General features: G+C 46.4%; 1 protein-coding gene and 1 long non-coding RNA gene across 4 annotated transcripts in view; one reads left to right on the forward strand and one right to left on the reverse strand.

The window, feature by feature from the left end:
• SPO11 (SPO11 initiator of meiotic double strand breaks) overlaps nucleotides 1-24,336 on the forward strand; it is a 119,068-nt gene that overhangs the window by 28,315 nt on the left and 66,417 nt on the right. The window contains exons 1-2 of one of the 3 annotated variants that reach the window (XM_073580679.1): nucleotides 10,784-10,882; nucleotides 13,929-13,972. The exons of 1 other annotated variant lie outside the window; for it this stretch is intronic. The gene's annotated coding sequence lies outside the window, so the exon portion shown is untranslated. Of the gene's footprint in view, nucleotides 1-10,783; nucleotides 10,944-13,928; nucleotides 13,973-24,336 lie in introns of those variants that run through there. One more of the 3 variants, XM_073580678.1, reaches the window with a different exon arrangement.
• Nucleotides 18,447-24,336, reverse strand: part of LOC141094753 (uncharacterized) — a 102,979-nt gene continuing 97,089 nt past the window's right edge. The window contains exon 3 of the long non-coding RNA XR_012233167.1: nucleotides 18,447-19,999. This is a non-coding gene — a long non-coding RNA (uncharacterized lncRNA). The remainder of the gene's footprint in view (nucleotides 20,000-24,336) is intronic.

Raw genomic sequence — 24,336 nt, forward strand, 5'->3', positions numbered from 1 at the left:
ATAAACAAGCTATAACTACAAACAGGCACAGGCACACAGGGGTCAGCACACTAGGCCAAAGGCAAAAGTATAACTGGCAGGGATTGAAGCTTCCCAGGGGTTTAAGAAGATCACCCAGAACCAGAAAGAGGCCACCTTCATTAACTCCATGTGTACAGGTCAAAACCTGCACTGAGCTCCAGACATTAACCCCTGACGTGCAGCTCAAAAACCTGCACTGGGATCATGACATGTTTTTTGTAGTTGATGATGAGGTTTGCGCACATGTCAGGAGGAATTTTGGTCCATTCCTCTTTGCAGATCATCTCTAAATCATTAAGATTTTGAGGCTGTCACTTCGCAACTCGATGCTTCAACTCCCTCAAGAAGTTTTCTTTGGGATTAAGGTGTGGAAACTGGCTAGGCCACTCCATGACCTTAATGTGCTTCTTTTTGAGCCACTCCTTTGTTGCCTTGGCTGTATGTTTTGGGTCATTGTCTTGCTGGAAGATACAGCCACGACCCATTTTTAATGTCCTGGCGGACGGAAGGAGGTTGTCACTCAGGATTTTACAGTTCATGGCTCCATCCAATCTCCCACTGATGCGGTTAAGTAGTCCTGTGCCCTTAGCAGAGAAACACCCAAAAAACATAATGTTTCCACCTCGATATTTGAGAGTGATGGTGTTCTTTGGGTCATAGGCAGCATTTCTCTTCCTTCAAACACGGTGTGCTGAGTTAATGCCAAAGAGCTCAATTTTTGTCTCATCTGACCACAGCATCTTCTCCCAATCACTCACAGAATCATCCAGGTGTTCATTGGCAAACTTCAGACAGGCCTGCACATGTGCCTTCTTGAGCAAGGGGACCTTGCGGGCACTGTAGGATTGTAAAACATTATGGCGTAATGTGTTACCAATGGTTTTCTTGGTGACTGTGGTCCCAGCGGCCTTGAGATAATTAACAAGTTTCCCTTGTGTAGATTTAGGCTGATCTCTCACATTCCTCATGATCAAGGATACCCCACGAGGTGAGATTTTGCATGGTGCCCCAGATCGATGTCTATTGACAGTCATTTTGTATTTCTTCCATTTTCTTACTATTACATCAACAGTTGTCTCCTTCTCACTCAGCGTCTTACTTATGGTTTTGTAGCCCATTCCAGCTTTGTGCAGATCTATGATCTTGTTCCTGACATCCTTATAAAGCTCTTTGGTCTTGCCCATGTTGTAGAGGTTAGAGCCTGACTTATTAATTGAGTCTGTGGACAGGAGTCTTTTATAAAGGTGACTATGTAATACAGCTGTCTTTAATGCAGATAAGAAGTTGATTAGGAGCGTCTTACTGGTCTGTAGAAGCCAGAACTCTTAATGGTTGGTAGGGGATCAAATACTTATTTCTCACTGCAAAATGCAAATAAATTTATATAATTTATACAATGTGATTTTCTGGATTTTATTTTTGATATTCTATCTCTCAATGTTAAAATTAACCTATCCTTAAAATTATAGAATGTTTATGTCTTTGTCAGTGGGCAAACATACAAAATCAGCAAGGGATCAAATAATTATTTCCTTCACTGTTCTTCTAAGGTTTGTGAAGAGGTTAACATTGCCATACCAAAAAGAGACAAAAACTACAGTGTCAAAAACGCCATAAAACGAGTGTTAAAAAAAAAATAAAGACAAGTAACTCAATTTACCAAATAGGTACACAAATGCTAAAGAAAATCTGCAACTTCAAAAACTCAGCAAATACTTATTGTATGAGTGTAGCCTTAAACTGTAAGACAGGATCATAAGACCTGCAATAGGGCCAGGACTTGCGACCTTACTGTGGGCATAAAAAATGCAAGCATTAAATTGGCATTACTAACACTAGTTCAGTTTGTGTTAAAAGGGGATGAGGATTCTGTTACATACACCAATAAAATCTATTAATTCAGCATCACTGGGACGTCATCTGAGCATCAAATAATTTGAATTATAAGATGCCTGTTTAATCAGAGGAATTTACCAATCAGTTTGTGCTTTCCTTAGGATTTTATAAAGGTCCATATTAATTCTTGGATTATCAAATGCCAAATTAAAGAATATTCACAGTATTGATGTATCAAAGTTTACATATAAATGTATATTTTATAATACAACAATAAAGTGGATTATCTTTAATTCACTACTTGATAATTCAGAAACGGATATGGAATTTCACAAAATCAGAAGTATAAATATGAGTTGTGTTTTTCTAATCCTATTCAACCCCTGAAGGTTTTTCATTAGGACGGACATTTCCCTTGGAAAGCACAAAAAGAAACCCATTCTGGCACGGATCTGTTTGCTATCTCATCTTCCTGGAACATTTGAGAATATTTCAGAATTGTCTGATCCCTTAAGATCCGGCTGAAGAAAAGTGTTCGCTAATATATAATACTCATAATGGAAGGAGATTAAACGTGTTAGAGCGCTGTAATATCACTGGGGAGTGATGAGATCGGTCTATACGGCAGCTTTCTACTGCTGCAAAACAAAATGTAATATCATAGCAAGGGAAAAAAAAGCGACAGTAAAATCCTGTGGTCGTCCTCTTCTGTCAACTGTACGAGCGGACGTCTTTGTATCTGATCCTATAAAGCCAAATCACAGTCAATATGGCTGCAATTTTAACAACGGCAGAGGTTGTCACCCATCTTTGCTAGGATTTTGAATAGACAATGAGCCTTTTTTTTTTTTTATTTCTAGATGACCTTGGCTCAGTTTATCCATTTCCCGCCGCAGACAATTTTAGTTTTTTCCTTCCATTCTTCCTACAACCATAACTATGTTTTTAAATTTTTCCATCAGCATAGCCATATGAGTGCTTGTTTCTTGTTGGATGAGTTGTAGTTTTGAATGACACCATTCATTTTACCCAATAATGTACAGAGAAATTGGAAAAAAAAATGCAAATTTGACATTGTACGTTTCGTTGACATTCTTAAGCCATTTATTGTACAGAAAAAATGACCTGGTAACATAATTTATCAGATCAGCATGATTATAGAGACACCAAATATGTGCAGTTTTTTATATACTTAAAATAAAAAATAAAGGCAGCACACCATTTAGAAAAAAGTAGAAATTGTGATTTTATAGCCCATTGGGGCTCAGCGACTTTTGAAAAAGATATATATACACTCACTGGCCACTTTATTAGGTACACCTGTCCAACTGTGTGTTAAGACTTAATTTCTAATCAGCCAATCACATGGCGGCAACTCAGTGCATTTAGGCATGTAGACATGGTCAAGACAATCTCCTGCAGTTCAAACCGAGCATCAGTATGGGGAAGAAAGGTGATTTGAGTGCCTTTGAACGTGGCATGATTGTTGGTGCCAGAAGGGCTGGTCTGAGTATTTCAGAAACTGCTGATCTACTGGGATTTTCACGCACAACCATCTCTAGGGTTTACAGAGAATGGTCCGAAAAAGAAAAAAAAATCCAGTGAGCGGCAGTTCTGTGGCCGGAAATGCCTTGTTGATGCCAGAGGTCAGAGGAGAATGGGCATACTGGTTCGAGCTGATAGAAAGGCAACAGTGACTCAAATTGCCACCCGTTACAACCAAGGTAGGCAGAAGAGCATCTCTGAACGCACAGTGCGTCGAACTTTGAGGCAGATGGGCTACAGCAGCAGGAGACCACACTGGGTACCACTCCTCTCAGCTAAGAACAGGAAACTGAGGCTACAATTTGCACAAGCTCATCGAAATTGGACAGTAGAAGATTGGAAAAACGTTGCCTGGTCTGATGAGTCTCGATTTCTGCTGCGACATTCGGATGGTAGGGTCAGAATTTGGCGTAAACAACATGAAAGCATGGATCCATCCAGCCTTGTATCAACGGTTCAGGCTGGTGGTGGTGGTGTCATGGTGTGGGGAATTTTTTCTTGGCACTCTTTGGGCCCCTTGGTACCAATTGAGCATCGTTGCAACGCCACAGCCTACCTGAGTATTGTTGCTGACCATGTCCATCCCTTTATGACCACAATGTACCCAACATCTGATGGCTACTTTCAGCAGGATAATGCGCCATGTCATAAAGCTCGAATCATCTCAGATTGGTTTCTTGAACATGACAATGAGTTCACTGTACTCAAATGGCCTCCTCAGTCACCAGATCTCAATCCAATAGAGCATCTTTGGGATGTGGTGGAACGGGAGATTCGCATCAGGGATGTGCAGCCGACAAATCTGCGCCAACTGTGTGATGCCATCATGTCAATATGGTCCAAAATCTCTGAGGAATGCTTCCAGCACCTTGTTGAATCTCTGCCACGAAGAATTGAGGCAGTTCTGAAGGCAAAAGGGGGTCCAACCCGTTACTAGCATGGTGTACCTAATAAAGTGGCCAGTGAGTGTATATAATAATGCAATAATGCACCCCCCAATCCTGATATGCATGGTCCTCTCACCTCCCAATGCTGATATGCATGGTCCTCTCACCCCCCAATCCTGATATGCATGGTACCCTTCCCCCATCTATCTTGATATGCATGGTCCCCTCACCCCCCAATCCTGATATGCATGGTCCCCACACCCCCCAATCCTGATATGCATGGTACCCTTCCCCCATCTATCCTGGTATGCATGGTCCCTTCAGCCCCCAATCCTGGTATGCATGGTCCCCACACCCCCCAATCCTGATATGCATGGTCCCCACACCCCCCAATCCTGATATGCATGGTACCCTTCCCCCATCTATCCTGGTATGCATGGTCCCTTCACCCCCCAATCCTGGAATGCATGGTCCCTTCACCCCCCAATCCTGATATGCATGGTACCCCTCACCCCCCAATCCTGGTATGCATGGTCCCCTCACCCTCCAATCCTGGAATGCATGGTACTCTCACCCCCCCAATCCTGATATGCATGGTACCCCTCACCCCCCAATCCTGGTATACATGGTCCCCTCACCCCCCAATCCTGGTATGCATGGTCCCGTCACCCCCCAATCCTGGTATGCATGGTACCCTCACCCCCCAATCCTGATATGCATGGTACCCTCTGTTAGGCGTCTGGTTTCTGCGCCTGCTCTGCAGGAATCCAGAGCCTCACATTCTGTGGTCTTCTTCTGTCTATCTACTGCAGAGAAGATTACTTTGCAGCAGATCGCTCCAGAGACTAAGTTCCTCTGTGCTCCTATTGGGCATGCTCACGAGGTGCTCTCCCATTGGAGATCGGGAGTCATGTGCCCAGGTCCTGCTCCAGATCTCATTGGTCCATCTCGGAGATCTGGAAGGTCCCGCACAGCTATGAAAAGCGCGCATGACCGGTCGGCCGTGCGCTAGTATAGACTTTTCAAGCTAATGTGTGAATGGTGACGGATGTATGACTCTGGTGACTGACTCATTTGAAACCCCATCCCTCTGATATTACGCATGTGGATAGGGAATTAGTGCAGCAGTCAGCGCCAGTCAGTGGCAAGCCTTAGGCCACTGTGCACTCCGCACCTCTACTCTAGCATCCGACATTGCACCTGCCTCCTAGCTTTGTCGACTAGCGGCCGTGCCCTACGCCGCGCTGCAGTTGCAGCCCTCCTTGGCGTCCGCAGTAGCGACGCCGCACATACGGTAGGTCTAGACGGACGCAGCTCCTCTGCCTTGGGTCCTGCTCCTGTGACCAGATACCGTGTGTGCATTTCCCTGTGGTCTGTGACACTAACAGGCTCAGCGTTTTCGTATGTTTATGTTGCGGCACCTCTGTGTGTGAACAGAGCCCGCTTTGCGCACTTTGGGTGAAGTCTAACCCGTGCGCATTATACCGCCATATTGCTTGTCTGTCATTACCTAGCAGCGGTGTAACACCTACTGCATGGTGGACCCCGAGCGGCGAACGCACTTTATTTATTTTTATTTAATGCATTCCGCCGTTCCTAACACCCTCACCCCCCAATCCTGATATGCATGGTACTCCTCACCCCCCAATCCTGGTAAGCATGGTCACCTCATCTTCCAATCCTGGAATGCATGGTCCTCTCACCCCCCAATCCTGGTATGCATGGTCCTCTCGCCCCCCAGTCCTGATATGCATGGTACCCCTCACCCCCCAATCCTGGTAAGCATGGTCCGCTCACCCCCTAATCCTGGAATGCATGGTCCTCCCAATCCTGGAATGCATGGTCCCCCTCACCCCCCAATCCTGGTATACATGGTCCCCTCACCTTCCAATCCTGGAATGCAAGGTCCTCTCACCCCCTTTCCTGGTATGCATGGTCCCCCTCACCCCCCTTTCCTGGTATGCATGGTCCCGTCACGCCCCTTTCCTGGTATGCATGGTACCCTCACCCCCCAATCCTGGAATGCATGGTCCTCTCACCCCCCAATCCTGGTAAGCATGGTCCGCTCACCCCCCCTATCCTGGAATGCATGGTCCTCTCACCCCCCCTTTCCTGGAATGCAAGGTCCTCTCACCCCCCTTTCCTGGTATGCATGGTCCCCCTCACCCCCCTTTCCTGGTATGCATAGTACCCTCACCCCCCTTTCCTGGTATGCATGGTACCCTCACCCCCCAATCCTGGAATGCATGGTCCTCTCACCCCCCAATCCTTGTATGCATGGTCCTCTCACCCCCCCCTTTCCTGGTATGCATGGTCCTCTCACCCCCCCTTTCCTGGTATGCATGGTCCGCTCACCCCCCCTTTCCTGGTATGCATGGTCCCCCTCACCCCCCCTTTCCTGGTATGCATGGTCACCCTCACCCCCTTTCCTGGTATGCATGGTCTCTGTTAAAATAAAAAAAATAGTTATATACTCACCTTCCGACGGCCCGCAATCTCCACTCCACGAGCCCGGCATCTTCCGGTCCCAGTAATGCTTTGCGCGAAACACCGCTGATGACGTCGCGCTCTCGCGAAATTGACGTCATTTCCGGCCCTTCGCGCAAAGCATTACTGGGACCGGAAGGTGCCGGGCGCGTGGAGTGGAGATGGCGGGCCGTCGGAAGGTGAGTATATATAAAAATATTTGGTTTGTGTCGCCACTTTCTGAGGCCCATATCTTTTAAATCTTTCTATTGATGGAGTTGTGAGAGGGTCTATTTTTTTCGCATAGCAAGCTGACGATTTATAGATTTTCGGTACTTATGACATTTTGATCTATTTTTGCATTGCATTTTAAGGGAGGTTGCGTCAACCAGAAAATACCATTTCTGACATTTCACTTGGCATTAAAGGTGTTTACCTTATGGGTCAATTAATTTTATAGTTTTATCGATCAGATTTTACAGAGGCGGCGATATCAAATAAGCAAGTACCGTATATTTTTTATTATAATTTCTTTACTTTTGGCCTGTGGAAGCGAGGGATACTCATCCTTTCGTGTTTGTTTTTGTTAGCATATTTTTAAGAACCTTTATTTTTCACTGTATTTTTTTAGTCGCCACCTCAAATCATTTGATCACCTGTATTAAATACTGCAGTACTTCTGCATTGAAACACCAAGATCAGGGCAATGTGGGTCTTCAGAAGTCCCTGGCTGCCACGGCAAAGTCATCGTAACACGGCAACCGATGGAGGCCTCGTATTGATGCCTGGCAGGAATTGTACAACTTAAATGCAGGTGTCAGAGACTGACAGTTGCATTTTAAGGGTTTTTGTTATTTTGGAAAACCCCTCTTCTGCAGCTGCAGTTTGTTTTGAAAAGAAATAAATAAATGCGCTTTCACCCTCACTGGGTTCAGCGAAACCGGAAAATCCCTTTAACTGGTTAAACATCAGCGACTGGAGCTGTTGTTAGAGGTAGGTGCTGGCTGTATTATACTGCTGGCACCCACTGTGAATGTTGCAAGCTTAGCTCCTGAGTCCACACCAAACATGTGCTGCATATATAAAGCGGCTGTCTGGAGAGGTTATCCCAAGAATAATATTTATTCTCCATCACCAGGACAGCTGGTAAAGGTATGATCCTCACTGATCCTCCGTTATCTGTAATGTGCATACATGACCACTGCTACTGCTCAGCAACCTGTCTATGGAATATGGAAGCAGTGATCACTCATGTGCAGTGAGCGGAGCAGCGATAAAATACATATAAAAGGAGAATATACAATATACAGATATTACTGTATGACCATTAAAATGCCTGTATGTAAAGCTATTGTAGTATCACAGTGTGCAGAAATAGTAATTAATTATGCAAGTAAAAACCAGGTGGAAAAAAAATCACAATAATTAAATATAGCTCTTGGAAAAAGTTAGTGAGCGCTGTGCACATTTCTGCACTCCGGGATGTGAAATGACATCACAGAGTGTGAAGGAAGCCAGATGTATTGCTGCACATTAAATGGTATTGAAAACACCATCTTGCTAAAGGGCAAATGTACTGGCAAAAACAGCACCACTCAATAGCTAGGCAGGAAAGATCCCAAGCTGCAAGGCAAATATAGGAATGACCCAAGAGAGTCCAGGGAAACCCCCTTGGATTTTGGTACTCAGAATCGCAGGTCAAACAATGATTTATTAAAAAAAAAAAACATGTCTTGAGGGTCAGGCCTGGTTAGTACTTGGATGGGAGATGGCCTGTAAATACCAAATGCTGTTTGGGATGTATATCACTATTTACATTTAGAATTAATTCCTTTATGTTTGCTTTTTTTTTTTTTTGCACAAAAATGCTGCTGTGTTTAACTGTCCAAGCAAAGTGCATGTGATTTTATGAGAACTGCGCCTCCTATGGTCTAAGGCTGTGTGCACACTTTGCTTTTTTTTTGCGCTGCCGCGTCGTTTTTCCACTGCGGAATCGCAGCGAAAACGCATCCCATGCAATCCTATGGGATTCCGCAATGCTGTGCTAATGCTGCGGATTTTTCCGCTGCGGAATCGCATAGTGGAAAAATCTGCAGCATGCCCATTCTTTTTGCAGAATCGCGGCGATTCCGCACCCATAGGAATGCATTGATCCGTTTACTTTCCACATGTGGCTATGCCCACCATGTGCAACGTGTGCGGATCATGTGGGGATGGTACCCAGGGTCTGAAGGAGAGGAGACAGTCCTCTAGGCCCTGGGTACCATAATCCTGTAAAAAAATAGAATAAAAATAAAAAATAGTGATATACTCACCGTCTGGTGGCCCCCGAAGTCCTTCCCACTTCTCACCACGCTCCCGGCATCTTCCGGTCCCAGTAATGCTTTGCGTGAATGACAGTGATGATGTCGCGCTCTCGCGAGCGTGACGTCATCTCAGGTCCTTCGCGCAAAGCATTACTGGGACTGGAAGATGCCGGGAGCGCTGCAGATTGGGGGTCGTCGAAAGGTGAGAATAACAATATTTTTTTTTAAAGTATTTTAACATCCTATTTCCAAGCGGTGCTAATCGCTTGGAATGCGCAAGCATTCTACAATCAAAATTCGAATTCGCATGCGTTTTACCAGCGGCGGGAGTGCGGAAATGTTGCGGATATTTCCGCAGTGTTTCTGCAACGTGGGTACATAGCCTAAAGACGCTGCTGAACTGTGCGGTTTGACACTTTTTTTTCCCCTTGTCGTCTATGTGGAGCCTAAAAAGGCATGTAAAAAAAAAAAGAAGTTATTTTTTTAAGTGTAGAATCAAAGGTTTTCTGTACAATAAAACACATTAAAAACACTGTTTCACATCTTCACCAGAAATCAAATAAGGGGGGGAGAAGATTTCTATTGTTATCGTGTAGTTTCTTTTGGATCCTGCAGAAAACAAAAACAGTATTTCTGCACTGTGTGAGCATGGCCTTACAGACACAAAAACAGCCGGATGTCATATAGCTCTGGCAGCTCCGATTGTGAATGAATGAAGAAAAATTAAATCCACAGGACCCAACTAGAGATAAGCAGGACACACAGATGGCGTCGCTCCAGCCCTGGATAATCAAAAGCCACGCCGGAGACATCAGAGGGTTAGAAATTTGCGGCCCCCCGTCCAGCCACCAACTTGCATGCTGGACCACAGACCTGTGATTAGATCCGCTCCTCTCTAGTCACTGCTGTCCCAGATACAGCGGACAGTCCCGGATTTGGGTCTACGCCCCGCGGTGTCTGCTTTCACTACCACCACCCCACTGACATCTCCTGCCAGGGGAGAAAGAAATGGTAAATGGGTGTGGCCCAAATTTTGATCAATCTGTCCCTCTTTCTGTTCTTGAAAAGTTGGGAGGTAGGTTTATCTGCATAACTAGACCCTATTTCTGTGCACTGTGATTCTACAATACCATCACTTACAGGCATTTTTTATGTATATGCCCATGGTCACATGTCTGTATATTGTATATGCACCTTGTAAATTGATTTTTACACCATTGTATAATCACCTTCCCTTTAGATATATGGCCTTTGTATCCTATCACTGCTTGAGAAAGGTTCATACCTCAGAACCGAAACATTACCACTGTCACTGTGGGCTAATAAACAACGGGGTTTCCGCCATATTGCTGGTGTGCTGCCTCCAAAATCATTACTTCACATGTGATACATTTTCCAAGAGCTATAATAACTTGTCAGATGACTGATAATAAATAAACCAGAAAATAGGAATGAAGATGTCGGATATCACAGTTATCCTATAGAAGCCCAGGAGCGGCACTGTATACAGGTACCACAGCTCTCACAGCACACATGTGCACAACTCCATCCTTAAATACATGATAATGTGCTACATTCAGTCAAACGTATACAAATTTTCCAGCAAAGCCATCTACTTTTCGTTTTCTCCCCTCACAATGATTTCTGTATCCATTTTTTACTTTCTCACCTTACTTGTCAGGTGCCTGGCATCAGCTGCATTCACCAACACAGCGAGCCCCGCCTTCCACCTGCTCCCTGAGGGCGGAGGCTCGGCTCCTTGCTTGGATCAGCACGTCATCGCACATGCAGCGCTGCTTCTCTAAATACGCCATTCCTGAGGTAACTGGAACAAGTGCAGGAGGGAGCAGGCTGAGGGAAGGATGGGAGAGAGCAGCCTGAGGTGAGGCAGGAATAGAACTGGCTGAGGTGAAGCTGGGAGGCAGTGGGCTGAGGGAAGGCAGGGAGAGGGCTGAGGGAAGGCTGGGAGGGAGAGGGCTGAGGGAAGGAAGGCTGGGAGGGAGAGGGCTGAGGGAAGGCTGGGAGGGAGAGGGCTGAGGGAAGGCTGGGAGGGAGAGGGCTGAGGGAAGGATGGGAGGGAGAGGGCTGAGGGAAGGATGGGAGGGAGAGGGCTGAGGGAAGGATGGGAGGGAGAGGGCCGAGGGAAGGATGGGAGGGAGAGGGCCGAGGGAAGGCTGGGAGGCAGTGGGCTGAGGGAAGGAAGGGAGAGGGCTGAGGGAAGGCTGGGAGGGAGAGGGCTGAGGGAAGGCTGGGAGGGAGAGGGCTGAGGGAAGGCTGGGAGGGAGAGGGCTGAGGGAAGGCTGGGAGGGAGAGGGCTGAGGGAAGGAAGGGAGAGGGCTGAGGGAAGGCTGGGAGGGAGAGGGCTGAGGGAAGGCTGGGAGGGAGAGGGCTGAGGGAAGGCTGGGAGGGAGAGGGCTGAGGGAAGGCTGGGAGGGAGAGGGCTGAGGGAAGGCTGGGAGGGAGAGGGCTGAGGGAAGGATGGGAGGGAGAGGGCCGAGGGAAGGATGGGAGGGAGAGGGCCGAGGGAAGGATGGGAGGGAGAGGGCCGAGGGAAGGCTGGGAGGCAGTGGGCCGAGGGAAGGAAGGGAGAGGGCTGAGGGAAGGCTGGGAGGGAGAGGGCTGAGGGAAGGCTGGGAGGGAGAGGGCTGAGGGAAGGCTGGGAGGGAGAGGGCTGAGGGAAGGCTGGGAGGGAGAGGGCTGAGGGAAGGCTGGGAGGGAGAGGGCTGAGGGAAGGCTGGGAGGGAGAGGGCCGAGGGAAGGCTGGGAGGGAGAGGGCCGAGGGAAGGCTGGGAGGGAGAGGGCCGAGGGAAGGCTGGGAGGGAGAGGGCCGAGGGAAGGCTGGGAGGGAGAGGGCCGAGGGAAGGCTGGGAGGCAGTGGGCCGAGGGAAGGCTGGGAGGGAGAGGGCTGAGGGAAGGAAGGGAGAGGGCTGAGGGAAGGCTGGGAGGGAGAGGGCTGAGGGAAGGCTGGGAGGGAGAGGGCTGAGGGAAGGCTGGGAGGGAGAGGGCTGAGGGAAGGCTGGGAGGGAGAGGGCTGAGGGAAGGCTGGGAGGGAGAGGGCTGAGGGAAGGCTGGGAGGGAGAGGGCTGAGGGAAGGCTGGGAGGGAGAGGGCTGAGGGAAGGCTGGGAGGGAGAGGGCCGAGGGAAGGATGGGAGGGAGCAGGCTGAGGGAAGGAAGGGAGAGGGCTGAGGGAAGGCTGGGAGGCAGTGGGCTGAGGGAAGGCTGGGAGGGAGAGGGCTGAGGGAAGGCTGGGAGGGAGAGGGCTGAGGGAAGGCTGGGAGGGAGAGGGCTGAGGGAAGGCTGGGAGGGAGAGGGCTGAGGGAAGGATGGGAGGGAGCAGCCTGAGGTGAGGCTGGAATAGAACTGGCTGAGGTGAAGCTAGGAGGCAGTGAGCTGAAGGAAGGCTGGGAGAGAGAGGGCTGAGGGAAGGATGGGAGGGAGTGACCTGAGGTGAGGCCAGGAGAGAGGGGGCTGAGGGAAGGATGGGAGGGAGTGACCTGGGGTGAGGCCGGGAGGGAGTGACCTGGGGCGAGGCCAAGAGGGAACGGCTTGGGGCGAGGCCGGGAGGGAGCGGCCTGATGTGAGGCCGGTGTAACAGGCCAGATTAACCCCCCTGCCCAGAATATACCTGGGGTTAAAGTAGCCTAGGCCAGAATATACCCCAGCTACTGTAGATCAGATTTCTCACGCCTTTTGAGAACCATTGAGTGATATACTCAATAACGGGGGCCCCAGGCAGCACACTGGGGGGCAGCACACGGAGGGCAGAGAAAGTCCACAGGGGCCCCAGGCAGCACACGGGGTACAAGGCAGTGCACAGGGCCCCAGGCACCACACGGGGCCCCAGACATCACACAGGATTGAGTGATATACTCAAGAAAGGGGCCCCCGGGATCTAACAGGGGGGCAGAGACAGTGCATGGGGCCCCAGACATGGCACAGGTGCCCCAGACATCGCACAGGATTGAGGGATAAACTCAAGAATGGGGCCCCAGTCAACCCACAGGGGGTCTCAAGCAGCGCACAGGGGGTCCCAGACAGCGCACTGTCTCTTTCCCCCCATTGCGCGCTGTCTCTGCCCCCTGGCACTGCCTGGGGCCCTCATGTGCTGCTTGGGGCCCCGTGTGCTGCCTAGTGCCCCGGTCGCTGTGTGCTGCCTAGTGCCCCGATCGCTGTCTTTGCCCCCCTGTGCGCTGCCTGGGGCCCCCTGTGTGCTGTCTGGGACTCCGTGCTCTGTCTCTGCCCCCCTGTGTGCTGCCTGGGGCCCCCGTGCGCTGCGTGGGACCCCCCCGTGCGCTGTCTCTGTCCTGCTGTGCGCTGCCTGGGGGGGCCCTGTGCGCTGCCTGGGACCCCTGTGCACTGACTGGGACCCCGTTATTAAGTGTATCACTCAATGGTTCTCAAAAGCGTGAAAAATCTGATCTACAGCAGCTGGGGTATAGTCTGACCCAGAGGCGTATAATCTGGCCTAGGCTAAACTATACCCCTAGGTATATTCAGGCCCAGAGGTGGTATAAACTGGCCTAGGCCACTTTAACCCTGGGGGGGTTAATCTGGCCTGTTACACCGGGATGGTGAGGCCCGGAGGGAGCGGCCTGAGGTCGTGGCTGGGAGGGAGCGGCCTGAGGTCGTGGCTGGGAGGGAGCGGCCTGAGGTCGTGGCTGGGAGGGAGCGGCCTGAGGTCGTGGCTGGGAGGGAGCGGCCTGAGGTCGAGGCTGGGAGGGAGGCTATGTTGTTGGCTGGTAGTTGCTCGATTCTGAACGTGCACTAGCTATATAAGCATACCGCTTTGTTGTGCATTATATTATTTATTTCTGGCTATTGTTTCTAATGCATGTTTTATGCATTTATTACATACATATTTTCCAGGTCCCAGTGAATACGAAAAAGACAACGCAGTTTTGCATGGACAGGTAACCTCTCTTAGTTCAATTAAAAAGCTTTCCTCATGAATTTTCCTGCTCTCACAGTTCTAACAATTACTTTGCCACCTGATTTTACAAGTCATTGGTTTCCCAGTCATCCGTCTTACACAAGCTGTCGTCACGTCAGTCTTGCATGTGATAAGTGTTAGAGTATGTGGATCGTCCGCCAGGGCCGTGAGGTACTCAGTACCAGGCCGGTATCTCAGAGGGAAGTGTCACAGTAGCGGTGACCCGGTCCGTGGCCCTGGGCGTCCATGTGAAAGGGGATGGTGTTAAGCGTGGCTGATTATTTATAAGTGGATGATTCATGGCGCCACCTGTGGTTTCTGGTCAATTTGACCAGCGCTTCAGGGTTGCTTCTCTGGGACAGATGGTGTGGTGCAACAATGATGTTGTAGCCCTCCACAGGTAGGGCTGTAGTCCCAGGGCAGTGTAAATGGGGAGATAGTGAGGAGAGCATAACGGTGCAGTGTTAAGCACAGAGATGTAGCAGTGCTGAGTGGGTTGATGCAGGAATAAGCGGAGGACACCAGGGCATGTAGTTCCAAAGCTTTACTCACAGTCTGTTGTGCATACAGGTGCCCGCCTCGGTGCTGTGTCCTCCAGGTCAGGGGCTCAGCCAACCTCCAGGCAAGATGAAGTACTCCGTTCCAACATATGCCTTCTCTGAACTTCTTTCTAGCGCTTGTAATGAAGTACTTGTGGTTGTGTGTTAAACCCAAGTTCCAACTTTAAGATGTTCCTTTCAACTCTACTTGTACGGCAGACAGCTGTAGCCTGCTTCTGGGACTCCTTACTACCAAGTCCCGGCTCACTCACGTTGCTGTTGTGCCCCCAAGTCTTGTGTGGGAATAAAGTGGTGACAGCTTCTATTCCTCCGGTGTCTGCTGCAGGACCATTAGTATCCATACAACCTCGGGGACCGGACCCCGGCCATGCGCTTAGAACTTGAGGAAGGGTTCCACTCCGACCCTAGTCCTTAGTTCTCTTACTCTCCTTACGTTCCGTACTAATCTTTCTTCCTTATGGAGAATCAGGCTCTCTATATCTCTTTCCAGTGCCAGCAGCTCCAGGTCACAGGAGACTGCTGCAGCACCTCCCTCCATCCATCCCACTCAGGGGATCTTCTCTCACAGATGGACTTAGTCTTAATCATCTCCTGCTCACTTGTGCAACTAAGCTCCACCCACCTCCCAGCACTCTTCGTGTTCCAAGCAGGGAACCACCAAAGGTGCTTTGCTACACTATGTTGTGTAGGATGCAGATGTTGGAGTGTGGTCAGGTGTCTCCACCTTACCTGGATGATGGGGCACCACACCTCAGGAGGAGGTGCAGCACCTTCTGTGGCGACTGAACCCTCAGGGGCGCCACATATGCTCACACTGTGTTTTCTTCCAATGGTCAAAAATGTCCATTTTTGCAAGCGTAAAATGTTTCAGGAATTGCTCCTTTGTTCCAGAGCTTTGTAAATCTGAAATGTTTTTATTTTTCAAGGTTGTTTCCTGAGTGCCTTTTCAAACGTGTTTTTGTTGTTGTTTTTTTAAATCCATTAAAAATTTGTATTCTTTTGAAAAGCCTGAAACATTTAAAAGACATTCAAAAGACTGAACATGTGAACAGTGAGTAATTTTTACATAAAAATGAATAGTTCCCGTTTTTGGAGGTGTTTTGTCTGTGCTTTATTCTAGTGTTTTTCGCAGATAAAAAGAGCAGAAAGATACTATGTGACCATGCCTTTAGGCCATATGTTTTTATATCCTTTTGTAGAGTATAAAAATGGGAAGCGTTCAGTTACAAAAAAGGGTTATATATTTTTCCTAGAATTATTTTTTTTCATCTGCATCAGTCCCGTCTGGTAATCATTTGTAGACAGACAAAAAATTGTAGTCTGCACAGCTTATTTTTTTTTCCCCTCCCCCCCCCCCAAAAAAAAAAAAAAAAAAACTGATATGGGAACTAAGCTGTCTTGTCTGCTAACTATTTGGTGATTTAATTATTTTTTTGTTCTGTGCCTTTTTTTTCCGCCAAAAAAATCCAAAACCAAGCGTAGTACAGTTCTAGCAATATGGATGATACATGCCCATTTTTCATTCTTTATTTTTCTTTTTTTTTGTTACGCTACGGAAAATGACTTGCGGTGGATTTTTTTAAAACAAAGTTTAAACTCAGCCTTGACATGCCGAAAAGAAAACAACATGTAATGCATACAATTAAGCTAGTTGGTGCAGAAATGCTGCTGAAAACCTGCAGGATCAAAAATGCAACAGTTACTCATCATTGGCACTTAGGGCCCCGTCACACATAGCGACGTACCAGCGATCCCGACAACGATATGACCTTGTCAGGATCGCTGGTGTGTCGCTACATGATCGCTGGTGAGCTGCCAAACAGGCAGGTTCACCAGCGATCAGCACCAGTGAGACGCGGGTAACAAGCGATGCACATCGCTTAGTTACCCACTGTGTACCTTAGCTACCAGCGCGCTGGTGCAGGCAGCTGGTAACCAAGGTACACATCGGGTTTCTAAGCGGCGCGCGCCGCTTAGAAGCCTGATGTGTACCTTAGTTACCAGCTCGCTGGTCTCCTGCATTCCACACGCAGCGATGCGTGCTGGCCAGCGGGAGACCAACGATCAAAAAAATGTCCTGGCCATTCCAGGACAATCAGCGATACCTGGCAGGGGGGCCGGTCGCTGGTAAGTGTCACACACAGCGATCTCGCTGGTGAGATCTCTGTGGCGTCACAAAACTTGTGACTCAGCAGCGATCTCGCTAGCGAGATCACTGTGTGTGACGGGGGCTTTAGCCTTTGAGGGATTATTTGGGACTTTTGCTTTTTTATCTTCTTATTATTATACATTTATATAGCGCCATTTATTCCATGGTGCTTTACATGTGAAAAGGGGAAATATAGACGGGTACAATAAACATGTGTAAGACAAGGGATACACAAGTACATAAGGAGAGAGGACCCTGCCCGCGAAAGCTCACAGTCTACAGGGATGGGTGAGGATACACTAGGAGAGGGTATTATTATTATAAGGCTATGATCTTACAGGCAGTTAGTTGCTAATTACCTGCCTGTTCTGTCTGGTGCTGATCTCTAACGGACATTCATGGACTGCTCCTGGTGATTCTGTGGCTTCCGGTAAAGTCACGTTGACAGAGCAGTGGCTTCTCTTACGTTCTATTCTGTCGACAACATGACCTTACTGCCAATGTCATGCTGATTGACAGCTGTTTTTGTGACTGTCCAATAATCAGAAAATTAGATTTTACTTCTGCTATGTGGTGTATGATTGATTTGTACCAAAATATTCAGCAATTTTTGGTTTCAGTTAGGGTAAGGTCTGAAAGAGTGGCCATAAACTACAGCTTCAATTGTCCTTTGCAGTTTGCTTATTAAACAATCACTTGAATTTAAAGGAAACCTGTTGTGTCTTCCTTAAAGTGAACGTGGCCCTGCACAACCCTCCCTCTGTGTATTATAATGTATCATGGAGTCCTGAGATTCGTACAGAACATAATTTTACGCACCTGTCAAATCCACTGCAAAATCTGCCTACCTTGCGTGCAGATTAGGGTATGTGCACAAGTTGCAGATTTAGGGTATGTGCACAAGTTGCAGATTTGCCTGCAGAATTTTCTGCACGGAATCTGCATCTCTTTGCAGAAAACGCAGGTTAAAATCCACGCATTTTTTGTGCGGATTCTTTGCGGATTGGCATGCGTTTTTACCCCTGCGGATTTCATTAATGGAATTGGTGTAAGAACACATGCGGATCCGCAAAAAGAATTAACATGCTGTGGAAAATCAATCACTGCGGATTCCGTGCGGAATTTTCCGCAGCATGTGCATAGCTTTTTTTTTTTCTTATTGAATTACCGTACATTGGTTGGTCACACACTTGCGGATCTGCAGCAAATCTGCAACATGTGCACATAACCTTAGGTGAATTTTTTTCCTTGGAAATGTAGCGGAGTTACTGAGGGTGAAATCCACAGCCAATTTGCTTGGCTTTCATGCGGTGGATATGTTGAGGATGTAATATTATGGCTAGTGTGAATCCACCCAGCTGGTTCAGGCCACCAGCCAGAGAAGAGGTTAATCAGAACAAATATCTCTTTTACCATCCAAACGCTTTTATTTATTGGAGATGAAAGGGTGCCGCCAGGTTCCGGAAACTTTTTTTTTTTGTCAACAATAGTACAGATTCCATAGGAATGCATTATGCGCTCTTCTTCTCTTTCCTGTTGATATGTCAACGGGAGACAATACAAACAAGGAGTCTTTTGTTCCGACTAAACTCTTCCTAATTATGATCTCTGTAAATAGCGGCTGAGCCCCAACAAGTCTGTTATTGACGTCGCTTGTGACAAGGGTAGACATGGCAGATGGAGCCATGGAAAGTGTCGGATGGCTAGAAAAACAAAGACGCACTTATAAACAAAAACTTGACATAGACAATCAGGAGTTAAAAATGAGTATATTTGGGGTTACCTATAACAAAAAAAAAAACTAGTCCACCAGCGGATGTATACACGATTCAGTAAAGTATCAGTAAAATCATCAACTTGCCACATAAAAAACCAAGCCTTTACACAGCACCATTGACTACAAAAATAAAAACATTATATGAAAATCGCGACTGAAACCCAAATTTTTTTTTCATCACTGTAAAAATAAAACAAAACATACATGTTTGGTATCACTGTAATTGTACTGACCCGGAAAATCATGTTTGTAGGTCCTTTTTACCATACAGAGACGCTGTAAAAACAACAGCAGAATTTAATTTTTCACCATTTCAACAGAATTTTTTTCTTGTTTTTCAGTACACTTTGTGGGAAAGTGAATGTTACCATTCAGAACTACAACATGTTCTCATATTGCTAGGTTGACAGAAAAAAAAGTTAGGTCTAGTAAAAAGGGGAGGAAAAATAAAAGCACAGAAACGAAAAATTACTCAGATCTTGAGGGATTAATGACAGAAGTGTTTCCTGACAATGGTTTAAAGGGAACCTATCACTAGAATCATGATGCATAAATCACAGGCAGTGTGAATGTAGCCTAGCTGCATGATTGACGCCAGGTTTGTCAATAGCAAGGTTTGAAAAATCCATCCGGGGACTATAGGCAGAGACATGACTTGTCCAGCAACGCAACTGGCTGGCTTTTCCATACTCTGCTTAGGAAGATTGACAGAACTCTCCCTATGTACACTGGAGACGCGGGATCAGTCTGTGCTCTTGCCTGCGAGGCCGGCTGTCTTTAGAAAGACCACATGGACCAGGGCTGATAGTACTGAATGGTCTCTTTTCCCATGGGCAGAACATTGAACACTATTCAGACAACACAGTGTGAGGGGAAAAACAGTGTGGCAATAATTTGGCAACAGCATATTGAACAGTCTCAGCAAAATACCCAAGATGGTGCAAAGTACAGAGTCTCACCCTTCCACTGACTTGCAGGGATAAAAGCAGCTGAGACTTCAAGTCTTCCAGGGCCAACTAATCCACCTGTGGCAAGCACAGAGAGGAGGTAACGGCAAGCTTACGAAGCTTACAGTACATTGAGGTACAAGGCCAGGTGACCGGAGGCTCACATCATGGCTTCTTCGAACATCTCCATGGAGCAAGGTGACTGGTGGTTCCCAATCCTGGCTTTCCAAAACATATCCGTGCGTCTCAGGTGACTGGTGGGGTCCAAATTGTTATGCTCAGGGCAACTTGTGCAACAATGGACCCACTGGACCGTGGTACCGAACCTTCCCCGAGCGAGCGCACCAGGGGGGACCAACCCCTATACAGGGACTGTTAGGGAGCAGGCTCAGGGACCTCAAGCACCACAGTGGCCAGGACCAGGGGTCTGCTCAGGAAGATGTGCAGGCACAGAGGGGAGACTGGAGATCCGGGAAGGGGTTCTGGAGCGACGGAGTCCGGGAGGTGGAGCGAATAGGAAGGAGTACGGAGAGGTAGGACAGGAGCCCAGAGGGAAGCAGGACTGGAGCTGGCACTGTAAGAAGCAAAGGAGATACACGGGTTTAAGAGTAGGCAAGTAACAGCAGCAAGCAGGGACTAGGGGTGGCAAACGGAGGCTAGCGGTGGCAGCAGGGCCTAAGTACTGACAAGAAACTCAATAGTCAGGCGCCTCCACTAAGGGAAAGCGGCCTGAAATACCTGGTGGTGGCCTCTGATAGGTCTGGGGGTGCTGCCGAGTCAGGTCATGCCAGGAGGCATAGGCAGAGCAGAGGCACACTTTCCTGGAACGCTGGCAAGAGAGAGACACACACACACATACCCTCGTGACTCAGTCTTCACCCTTTCTGTTCTAGGCACTAAGATAAACCGTGAACAAGTCTTTTTTTGCCGAAACGTTGATTGATTATGCTGTCATGTAAGTCAAGCGTATATGTCTAAACACATGAAATCTACTACATTGGAACTTTCTAATAAATTACCAGTTTATGCATGAAATCAGCTAACCCGTAAAGTGTTCCTGGCTGGGATATTGTAAAGAGTTTCTGGTTCTTTGGATCTCTGAATCTCTTGGCTGTCTGAATCTATCTTGTTACAGAAGCATATATCCCTTCTTATAGTTCACAACTGTTGTCCTTCAAGCCATTATTCACACCTCATTTGGAAGTGTTGATGAGGTTAACCCGCATTGTTTATTTATAGTTTATCCTTCAATGTTTGCAAGTCAACAAACTGCATTAACTGGTACAATGTGTAATCAACATATCAGCAAACATCATTGTTCAATTATCCTGCAACTCTGTCATCCAGGATAACAGCACAATATGTTACAACAAATGTCAACTTAAAAGTCAATATTACAGGCACCTAAATTCAAAAGTCAACATATAGATAACAGTCTATTCCTCCTGGCTTTCTGAAAATAGACGTCTGGTTAATTAAGATAAAATGCTGTGTCGTCACATACACATGTGGGAGAATCCTGTTAACTAGAGCTGTGTGGTCCCCAGCTGGCTCTTAAGGAGAGACCTGACAATCACCTCTTGGTGCAGGGAAGAGCTGGCCAGGGGAGGAGCTGGACTAGTCTGTTGTCCGGCTATGGTTCTCCAGCTGTATCTTCAAAGTATACTTTCACTGAGACGCTGGAGCATTTTCAAGAAGAATACGCCTGGCTACAATCATGCAGCCAGGCTGCGATTCCTGCTGCACACGTTTTTGGGCAGCATTAATCACCAGACGGGATCCCTTTAAATTGACAGAAGATAAATCAAGGATTAATTACTGTGAATTGTTCCTAAATGAGAAAATGCTTTAAATTGTTGCACGTTTTCCCGTCAGTGACATCTTTATAGCAACTGAACATGAGAAAATGACTTGTTCTATGTTCAGTTATAAAAATATATTATTTGACATGTTTTCCACTGGGCTACATGTTTTTCATTTTACAACTGAAGTCAATACGAGTCTGGGAGACAAGCCGGCCCTTGTCATCAGTGATAAAACCTCTGCTTCTTAGAATAAGTTTACAAATCCTGGGAATGGGTTTTCTTGTTAAAGCAGCCCTGATGTTTTAATGGCAGATCCAAGGGCCTAGCAATGACCCGTGATGTTTCTCCAAAGCCCCAGCTTCACTTCCATCAGCGTTTAATAGACTGGTGCGCAGTGAAGTACGGCCACTCATCCGTTCAACTTCTTCTCAGGACATTTTTAAGTGTTTTTTTTCTAATCCTGAGTACTTGAGGCATTTACGTTTCCTGTTCATTCCTTTCTCATGGGTTTTATCTCCTTAGTCCTCGATCTTTTATTTTAGATATATGTGCACCACATTGACTGCTACCAGTTTATTAGACACGTTAAATGAACTTTGTACTTCTATACCGACTCTTGTTGCCCATTGATTTTTCATTGAAAACATAAGACTGTGGACCCAAGAAAGATATAAATCTTTGTACCGTGTTAGCTCGCAGATAGAAAAATATTAATATTTGAGAGTCCTCAGTGGTTGATACCTTTTTAATGGCTAACTGAAAAGATGGTAATAAATTGCAAGCTTTCAAGAGTGAACTGAAGAGTCACATATTTATACACAACAGGACACAGTAATAATGAAATAGATAAGACAAGTGACGGGAAGCAGAACTATCATTATGGGAGAGGGATAAACAATTGTGGCGTTAAATATTGGAACAGTTCATAGATGTGGACCCTGTATTCTAGCAGAGGTGCTCATCAGGAATATTTCCCAACGTATGTTTCCACTTCTAAAGCCTCATTTAGATGTACATTTTCTTGTACGAGTGCTATGTGTTTTTCACCGATCACATTTGTAGCTATAATACCCTGTGGGGTAGTTCACATGTCTGATTTTTTTTTTTTTTTTCCTCAGACTCCGCTTTCTCTTGTGGGAGTGTCCCCCCAGTAATATAAGATGGATATTTCTTCTTCTTGTTCATTCCTCCTTTTCAAAAGCCTGTTTTATTCTGGGAGCTACTTTCTCCCCTCTCCATGCATTGTAAATCTGTGCACAGATTCCAACCTGCTGGTATTTTTAAGGCTAAATTAACATAAGAGCAAAAAAAGTCTGATTTTCATACAGAAAAAAAGTATGATTTTTTATTTATTAATCATATAGCATTCTTTTTTATACATCAGCAATAAGGATGGGTGGACCGGTGGAAGTTCTGGTACCTAAGGATAGGTCATCAATGTAAAAGTAGTGGACAACCTCTTTAACTTTACCTTTTAAGAAGTAAATGAACGAAAAATATTTTGTGCGAAGGTGTACATAGCATTTAGGCGGGGTTCAGATGAGCATAAGAAAAATAATCCGATTTTCATCCAGAAAACTAGGTCGCCTCTCATCTGTATTGTTGTTTGTGTCCATATATTACATCTGTGTGGTATATTTTACATATATATTTTTGCCGCAGTATATACTGAATTCAGCTTTTTTTTTTTTATTTGTATTTTTCACACTCTGAAAAAATGGTCATGGACTGTGCATAAAATATTCAGTAACGATGTCAGTGCGTTTTTGATCCCTACTCAGACAAATGTTTATCATTACAGACTCAAAGTCTTGTTCTGACAATTGTATCATATGGACGTGAGCTGTCTAACGATTTTAATCAACAAGAAGTTACTTGGATAAATCATTTCCAATGAAGTCAGATCTGGACTCTTGACTGTGCATGTATATACAGTACATGCCATCTTGAGTTGAAATCCCTCTCCTTGTTCCTAAGGGGCACATGTCAGATGCTTCCTGATAACTATCAATGAGACCTTATCCCTTTTAAGATGAAGCTAAAGGACCAGTGAACCGCTGATGTCCACAGCGCTAAGACGTTAATGGAGCGAAGTTGTGTTTTATAAACATTTCAGAGCTTTTCCCGTGAGACACATTGCCTGGAGCAGTTAGCATCTTGTCAGCATTAAGTGTTCCTAGCTTTGGACTCCTAAATAGGATTTGAATGAGGTCAATTAGAAAGACCCTGAAAAAAAATTAAAATGCTTCTCCATTTTTCTTCCCTGGCTTTAGCTTCTAGAAGGCCTAACCAGAAGCTTGAACTCAATGGAAATCTCGTGTACAGCTGATTATGGGCCCCAGGGATCCCGTTGGCTTTTCATATGTCACATTTATCAACTGCTTGATTAAATCTGTCAACAATTAGTTGTATGGAAAAACACAAGACTGTATACAATTCATTAAAAACTACAGCTTTGCAATCCATTTTTATAATTGATCCAATGCAGTTTCAAATAAAATTACCCAGCTTATCTGGAAAATAGTCTGAATATAATTGTGTTAATAATGCCCCATGATTAGAAATCTAACTGCTATAACACAAGAATGACTACTATAAATACTGCTCCATGTACAAGAATATAACTATGGTACTATAAGGGTATGTCTCCATGTAGCGCATTGCGCTCCTCCCAAAGCGCCACCCCCTTCTGTACGCTCGGTGATTCCAGATGTGCTCGTTGAACACATCCGGAATCGACGCAGCGAATCCATAGACTAGACTATTTACCTTGCAGAGACTGAGCATCTCCACAAGGTAAACAGACATGCTGCTGTCTAAAAAGACGGGCCGCATGTCCGGTTTCGCGGGTGTGTCACACGCATATTAGGACGCATATTGGAGAGGGGAGTTCATAAAATCCCCTCCACTATGCTGTAACATCTGGACGCTGCGGATTAAATGCTGTACAAGAATATAACTACTATAATACTGCCCCCTATGTACAAGAATATAACTCCTATAATACTGCACCAAATGTACAAGAATATAACTACTATAATACTGCCCCCTATGTGCAAGAATATAACTACTATAGTACTGTCCGCTATGTACAAGAATATAACTA

The sequence above is a fragment of the Dendrobates tinctorius genome, unplaced genomic scaffold, assembly GCF_039654945.1.
Source record: "Dendrobates tinctorius isolate UK_male_01 unplaced genomic scaffold, ASM3965494v1 ptg000065l, whole genome shotgun sequence".
In the NCBI taxonomy this organism is placed as follows: Eukaryota; Metazoa; Chordata; class Amphibia; order Anura; family Dendrobatidae; genus Dendrobates; species Dendrobates tinctorius.